This window comes from Ranitomeya variabilis, chromosome 1 (assembly GCF_051348905.1).
Source record: "Ranitomeya variabilis isolate aRanVar5 chromosome 1, aRanVar5.hap1, whole genome shotgun sequence".
In the NCBI taxonomy this organism is placed as follows: domain Eukaryota; kingdom Metazoa; phylum Chordata; class Amphibia; order Anura; family Dendrobatidae; genus Ranitomeya; species Ranitomeya variabilis.
The window spans coordinates 542506933-542514084 of record NC_135232.1 but is presented as its reverse complement, the minus strand read 5'-3'; positions in this window follow the sequence as shown (position 1 = coordinate 542514084).

Sequence of the window (7152 nt, the reverse complement as noted above, 5' to 3'; positions counted from 1 at the left end):
TCGTTGTCTTAGTTATTGGGACTGCGAGGGTGTGATTGATGGGCATGATCAGTGCATCAGTTCGCCTGTCCCTCATCTCCTTCCGCCTTCTGCGGACTGTGCGGCTTCATGGCCGTGGCATGCGATAAGGGATCAGATGACGCCGCACAGTCTGAAGCGGGTGTAAGGACCCGAGTGTGAGAGGCGAACATATGTGCTGCGCCAGGCCCTGAATCCCAGCCCCGCAGTGTTTTAACAATGTTAAGACACTGCGGGGCTGGGATTCATGGTCATCGCGAAACGCACCGGCCGACATTAAATGATGCCAGAACATGGGCAGCGCTAACAGCGCTAGGCCAGGGGATAACACGACAGCGCAGACTCCTGTACAGCAAATAACAACGCTCAGGAGGCTGTACCCAGCACCAAGGTGGGATTCTTGACATCTGTGCTGCGTCTCATTACAAAGGGAACTCGCGCCTCCAACACAGTTTGACTGTATAAAGGGCTAAATGTTATACGTGTTTCACTCAGCGTGTGCAAGGAGCGAAATTAAAAGAGCAACCTTTGACTTGTGCAGCACTACTGCTGCATAAGCTGTGGCTCTTCTACTTTGTAACCCCTGAGGGGGGGTTAAAGGTTACCTTTGAAATTGGTTCAATTAGGCTTCGGCCTACACTCTGCTCCCCCTGCAGAGCCCTGGGCTCCAACACCGCCAGTTGGGGCCCGGTACTGCTAGCTGCACAGAGAAAAACACCAGCCAATGTGTCAGTGGGGTTCAGCACCGCCAGCTGTTCCCCTGCTGTGCAGCCGGCAACGTGTCCTGCAACTGCCACGCAGGCACAACGGACCCAAAAGCTGCCGCCAGTGCAGGCTTCGGCCTACACTCTGCTCCATCTCCTCCTCCTGCTGACCCCGGGCTCCAACACCGCCAGTTGGGGCCCGGTACTGCTAGCTGCACAGAGAAAAACACCAGCCAATGTGTCAGTGGGGTTCAGCACCGCCAGCTGTTCCCCTGCTGTGCAGCCGGCATCGTGTCCTGCAAAAGCCACGCAGACACTTGCTCTTGTACCTTCTGCTCCCCATCCTGGTTCCAGTACCGTCAGCTGGTTCCGGGCAGAGCCTTTGGCTTAGGTGCCTCCCTCTGGGTATCCGAGTTCCACCAACGTCAGGTGGTCCTTGGTAGTGCTTTCAGGCACGGGTACCTCCTGCTTAGTAACCGGGTTCCAGTAACGTCAGCTGGTCCTCGGTAGTTCCATTGGCTCTTGGACCTTCGGCTACCCATCCGGGTTCCAGCACCGTCAGCTGGTTCTCGGCACTGTCTTTTGCTCTTGTACCTTCTGCTCCCCATCCTGGTTCCAGTACCGTCAGCTGGTTCCGGGCAGAGCCTTTGGCTTAGGTGCCTCCCTCTGGGTATCCGAGTTCCACCAACGTCAGGTGGTCCTTGGTAGTGCTTTCAGGCACGGGTACCTCCTGCTTAGTAACCGGGTTCCAGTAACGTCAGCTGGTCCTCGGTAGTTCCATTGGCTCTTGGACCTTCGGGTAGCCATCCGAGTTCCAGTTCCATCAGCTGGTTCTCGGCATTTTCTCAGCCTTCTTGTACCTTCTGCTACATTTCCAAGTTCAAGAGACTAAACACGATGACCCGGAAGAACACCCCTAAGATGACGACGACACCAGAGACGACAACCACCGTGATGACGACGACCCTGGAGACGATGACCCTGAAGACCACCCCGATGACGACGACCCCGGAGACGACGACCCTGAAGACCACCCTGATGACGACGACCCCGGAGACGACGACCCTGGAGACGACGACGACCTGGAAGACCGAGAAGCAGAAGAACAAGAGGCTGCAGAACAAAGAGCAGAAGAACATTAAGCATAACACTAAATATCAGAGCAAAAAATATTATCTAAATTATAAGCAGAAGAAGACTAAGCAGTGTATGGGGGTGAGTCCGTTCCTCCTCGTGGTGCCCCTGGATAAAGCCTGATGCTGCAGGCCAAACTGAACGCGGACAAATGTAACTCTTTTGTGACAGGCAGAACGGAAGGTGTAATCTTCAAACTTTTATAGATAACAACTACGGGAATGCCTGTCACAAATAAGAATATGATGAAGAAGTAGAATATGATGAAGATAATAGTAAAATAAAAAGAATATGAACAATGTAACCCAAAAAATAATAGGTAGAAGATGAAGAAGAAGATGAATAAGGTGAAGAAGTTGATGTCAAAGAAGCTGATGATGAGGATAATGAAGAAGAAAGCGTGGGAGAAGTAAAAAAGAAGGTGAAGGGCGTTGAAGTAGTGAAACATCAATATGTGACATAAAAAAAAAAAAATTAACATAGTCAAATTCTTTCTAACGCCGAACGTCATAAAAAAAAAAAAAATCCTGCTATTCTATTACATTGGGCTAAACCTCTGTGCCTTTAATGTCTCCGCCACGTCCCCCAATACATCCTACATTATTCTTAGTTGTTTTCCTTCATGTAGAATGAACCTACAAGTGTATAAAGGGTTTATTTTAATTCCGATATTTTCGTCCCATTGACTTGCATTGGGATCGGGTATCGGTATCGGATTGGATCCGATATTTTGACGGTATCGGCCGATACTTTCCGATACCGATACTTTCCGATATCGGAAAGTATCGCTCAACACTAGTCATCGCTCATCATTTTACTAATGCGTGGGTCCCTTTTGAGGATACGTAAGGCATAATCCGCCACGTGGGCCAAAGTTCCAGTTGTCAAATCTGCGGTTGTGCTGGTTTGAGGGGCAGTTACAGGCAAATCTACGTCACTTGTCTCCCTTAAAAAAACAGAACCTGGCCTTGCAACGCCACTAATTTCTGTTGGCCCAGGAGAAGCTTCCTCATTAAAAAAGTACTCATCCCCATCATCCTCCTCGTCCTCCTCCTCCTCTTCGCCCGCTACCGCGTCCTCTACACGGCCCTGACCAGACAATGGCTGACTGTCATCAAGGCTTTCCTCTTCCTCGGCTGCAGACGCCTGCTCCTTTATGTGCCTCAAACTTTGCATCAGCAGACGCATTAGGGGGATGCTCATGCTTATTATGGCGTTGTCTGCACTAACCAGCCGTGTGCATTCCTCAAAACACTGAAGGACTTGACACAGGTCTTGTAGCTTCGACCACTGCACACCTGACAACTCCATGTCTGCCATCCAACTGCCTGCCCGTGTATCCTCCCACAAATACATAATAGCACGCCTCTGTTCGCACACTCTCTGAAGCATGTGCAGTGTGGAGTTCCACCTTGTTGCAACGTTGATGATTAGGCGATGCTGAGGAAGGTTCAAAGAACGCTGATAGTTCTGCATACGGCTGGAGTGTACGGGCGAACGGCGGATATGCGAGCAAAGTCTGCGCACTTTGAGGAGCAGGTCGGGTAACCCCGGATAACTTTTCAGGAAGCACTGCACCACCAGGTTTAAGGTGTGAGCCAGGCAAGGAATGTGTTTCAGTTGGGAAAGGGCTATGGCAGCCATGAAATTCCTTCCGTTATCACTCACTACCTTGCCTGCCTCAAGATGTACAGTGCCCAGCCATGACTGAGTTTCTTTCTGCAAGAACTCGGACAGAACTTCTGCGGTGTGTCTGTTGTCGCCCAAACACTTCATTGCCAATACAGCCTGCTGACGCTTGCCACTAGCTGTCCCATAATGGCACACCTGGTGTGCAACAGTGGCAGCTGCGGATGGAGTGAATGTGCGACTGCGGTCTGTGGACGAGCTCTCGCTTCTGCAGGAGAAGGAGGAGGAAGAGGAGGAGGGGGGGGGGCGAATGCCTACAGCCAACTCTTTCCTTGACCGTGGGCTAGGCAGAACTGTCCCAATATTGCTGTCCCCTGTGGACCCTGCATCCACCACATTCACCCAGTGTGCCATGATGGACACGTAACGTCCCTGGCCATGCCTACTGGTCCATGCATCTGTTGTCAGGTGCACCTTTGTAGTCACAGACTGCCTGAGTGCATGGACAATGCGGTCTTTAACATGCTGTTGGAGGGCTGGGATGGCTTTTCTAGAAAAGAAGTGTCGACTGGGTAGCTCGTAGCGTGGTACAGCGTAGTCCATCAGCGCTTTGAAAGCTTCGCTTTCAACTAACCGGTAGGGCATCATCTCTAATGAGATTAGTCTAGCAATGTGAGCGTTCAAACCCTGTGTACGCGGATGCGAGGATGAGTACTTCCTTTTCCTAACAAGAGTCTCATGTAGGGTGAGCTGGACTGGAGAGCTTGAGATCGTGGAACTAGCAGTGGTGCCGGTGGACAAGGGTGACTGAGAGGGGGTTGGAGATGGTATTCTTGCCGGTGCCCTACATGCAGTGTTTCCTACTGCAAACCTGGTGATTCCCTGACTGCTTTGGCCTGGCGACGAAACCTGCACAGATACTGCAGGTGGTGCGGGAAATGGTGGGTTGACAGTGAGGGAAGGGATGTAGCGTTGCTGACTAGCTTCATTGGCCGAGGGTGCTGCAACCTTTAGGGACATTTGGTAGTTAGTCCAGGCTTGCAAATGCATGGTGGATAAGTGTCTATGCATGCAACTTGTATTTAGACTTTTAAGATTCTGACCTCTGCTTAAGGTAGTTGAACATTTTTGACAGATGACTTTGCGCTGATCATTTGGATGTTGTTTAAAAAAATGCCAGACTGCACTCTTTCTACTATCGGATACCTTTTCAGGCATTGCAGACTGAGCTTCTTTAACCGGATGGCCACGCTGTCCTCCAACTGGTTTTGGTTTTGCCCCGCGTTTTTGGCCAGATACGGGCCCGGCAGATGGAACCTGTTGTGATGTTGATGCCTGCTGCGGCTCCTCCTCCTCCGCTTCAGAACTACTGCCGCCTGCACCCTGTTCCCCCAATGGCTGCCAATCGGGGTCAACAACTGGGTTATCTATGACCTCCTCTTCTATGTCGTGTGCAACTTCGTCTGTGTCACCGTGTAAGCCGGTGGTATTGCGTTCGTGACGGGGCACCATAGTCTCCGCTGGGTTTGATTCTGCCTCAGTACACTGCGAGGGCAATGTTCTGGTCTGAGTCAAAGGAACAGCATAGTAATCTGGCTGTGGCTGTGCATCTGTACACTCCATGTCCGATTCAACTTCGAATGGGCATGGCCTGTTAACTGTTTCACTGTCTAACCCAGGAACGGTATGTGTAAAGAGCTCCATGGAGTAACCTGTTCTGTCGACTGACGCATCCTTCACTGTTGTTCTGGGTGAAGGACGCAAGGAAGCGACTTCTTCCTGACTGGGAGCATCCACTGACGATGCACTGCTCTGACATTTGGCACTTTCCAAGGAGGAGGCGAAAGAGCAAGAGGCAGAGTCAGCAATGAAAGCCAATACTTGTTCCTCCTGCTCCGGCTTCAAAAGTGGTTTTCCTACTCCCAGAAAAGAGAGCATTCGAGGCCTTGTGTAGCCAGACAACGAACCTGGCTCAACAACTCGAGACTTAGGTGCTGTACTGCTTTTACCATGACCACCTGATGCTCCACCATTACTACCATCATTACCAGCTGACAATGACCGCCCACGGCCACGACCTCTTCCACTAGACTTCCTCATTGTTTGCAAAACGTAACCAAAGTAACGGTATTTGTTACTGTAAAACAACTTATAAGGTGAACTCAAACTTCTGTAGGATTTATATATACCTTTATAGGTGCCTGACACTGAAAGGAAAATCAGGCCCAATGATACACTCTAGGTTTTCTGTGCCCCAATAATTTGAGACAGATGGCACACACAGGACCAGCACTCAAGCAGAAATGCCAATCTTAATCTCCCACTATTTTTTTTTTTTTTTTCTGGGAGAATTAAAAAAAAAAAAAAAAAAAAAAATTTACACACTAGGTTTTCTGTGGCACACAATGAGAGACAGATGCCACACACTGGACTGGCACAGAGGCAGACTTGCCAATCTATATCTCCCACTAATTATTTTGTTTTTAAAAGGGAGAATTTACCCCCAAAAAATAAATGGCCAAGTATTACACAGTGGTTTTCGGTGGCACACAATGAGAGACAGATGCCACACACAGGACTGGCACAGAGGCAGACTTGCCAATCTTTATCTCCCACTAATTATTTTTTTTTTTACAGGGAGAATTTACCCCCAAAAAATAAATGGCCAAGTATTACACAGTGGTTTTCGGTGGCACACAATGAGAGACAGATGCCACACACAGGACTGGCACAGAGGCAGACTTGCCAATCTTTATCTCCCTGCAGTAATCTCAGAAAAGTATGGCAGGCAGCTATAAAAAGGACTGCTGCACACAAAAGTGGGGACAAACACACAAGATAGCTGTGCAGAAAGGAAGGAACAACAGGATTTGTGCTTTGAAAAAAGCAGTTGGTTTGCACAGCGCACGGCGTACACACACAGCAACGCAGCTATCAGGGAGCCTTCTAGGGCAGCCCAGTGAGCTACAGCGCTGAGGAAAAAAAACTGTAGCTTCCACTGTCCCTGCAAACAAAAGTTGGTGTTGGACAGTGGAAATCGCTACAGCACAAGCGGTTTGTGGCTTTATGTACCCTGCCTATCACTATCCCTGCTTCTGAAGAAGCGGCAGCAACCTCTCCCTACGCTCAGATCAGCAGCAGTAAGATGGCGGTCGGCGGGAACGCCCCTTTATAGCCCCTGTGACGCGGCAGAAAGCAAGCCAATCACTGCAATGCCCTTCTCTAAGAATGGTGGGGACTGAGATCTATGTCATCACGCTGCCAACACTCTGCGTCCACCTTCATTGGCTGAGAAATGGCGCTTTTAGCGTCATTGAAACGCGACTTTGGCGCGAAAGTCGCGTACCGCATGGCAGACCACACACAGGGATCGGGTCGGTTTCATGAGACGCCGACTTTGCCAAAAGTCGGCGACTTATGAAAATGAACGATCCGTTTCGCTCAACCCTAGAGGCTACTACTAGTAGTACGGTGATAGAGGCTATTAGTAGTAGTACAGCGATTGTAGAGGCTATTACTAAGTAGTACGATGATAGTAGAGGCTACTGCATAACGTTAGATAACAGTATTCTTGGGCGGCTGACTGCTCAGGAACGGTAGGAGTGGTAGTACTAGCAGGAGTAGAATTTCAGCATTCTTTCTGCAGCATGAGGTGGATCAGCCCTAA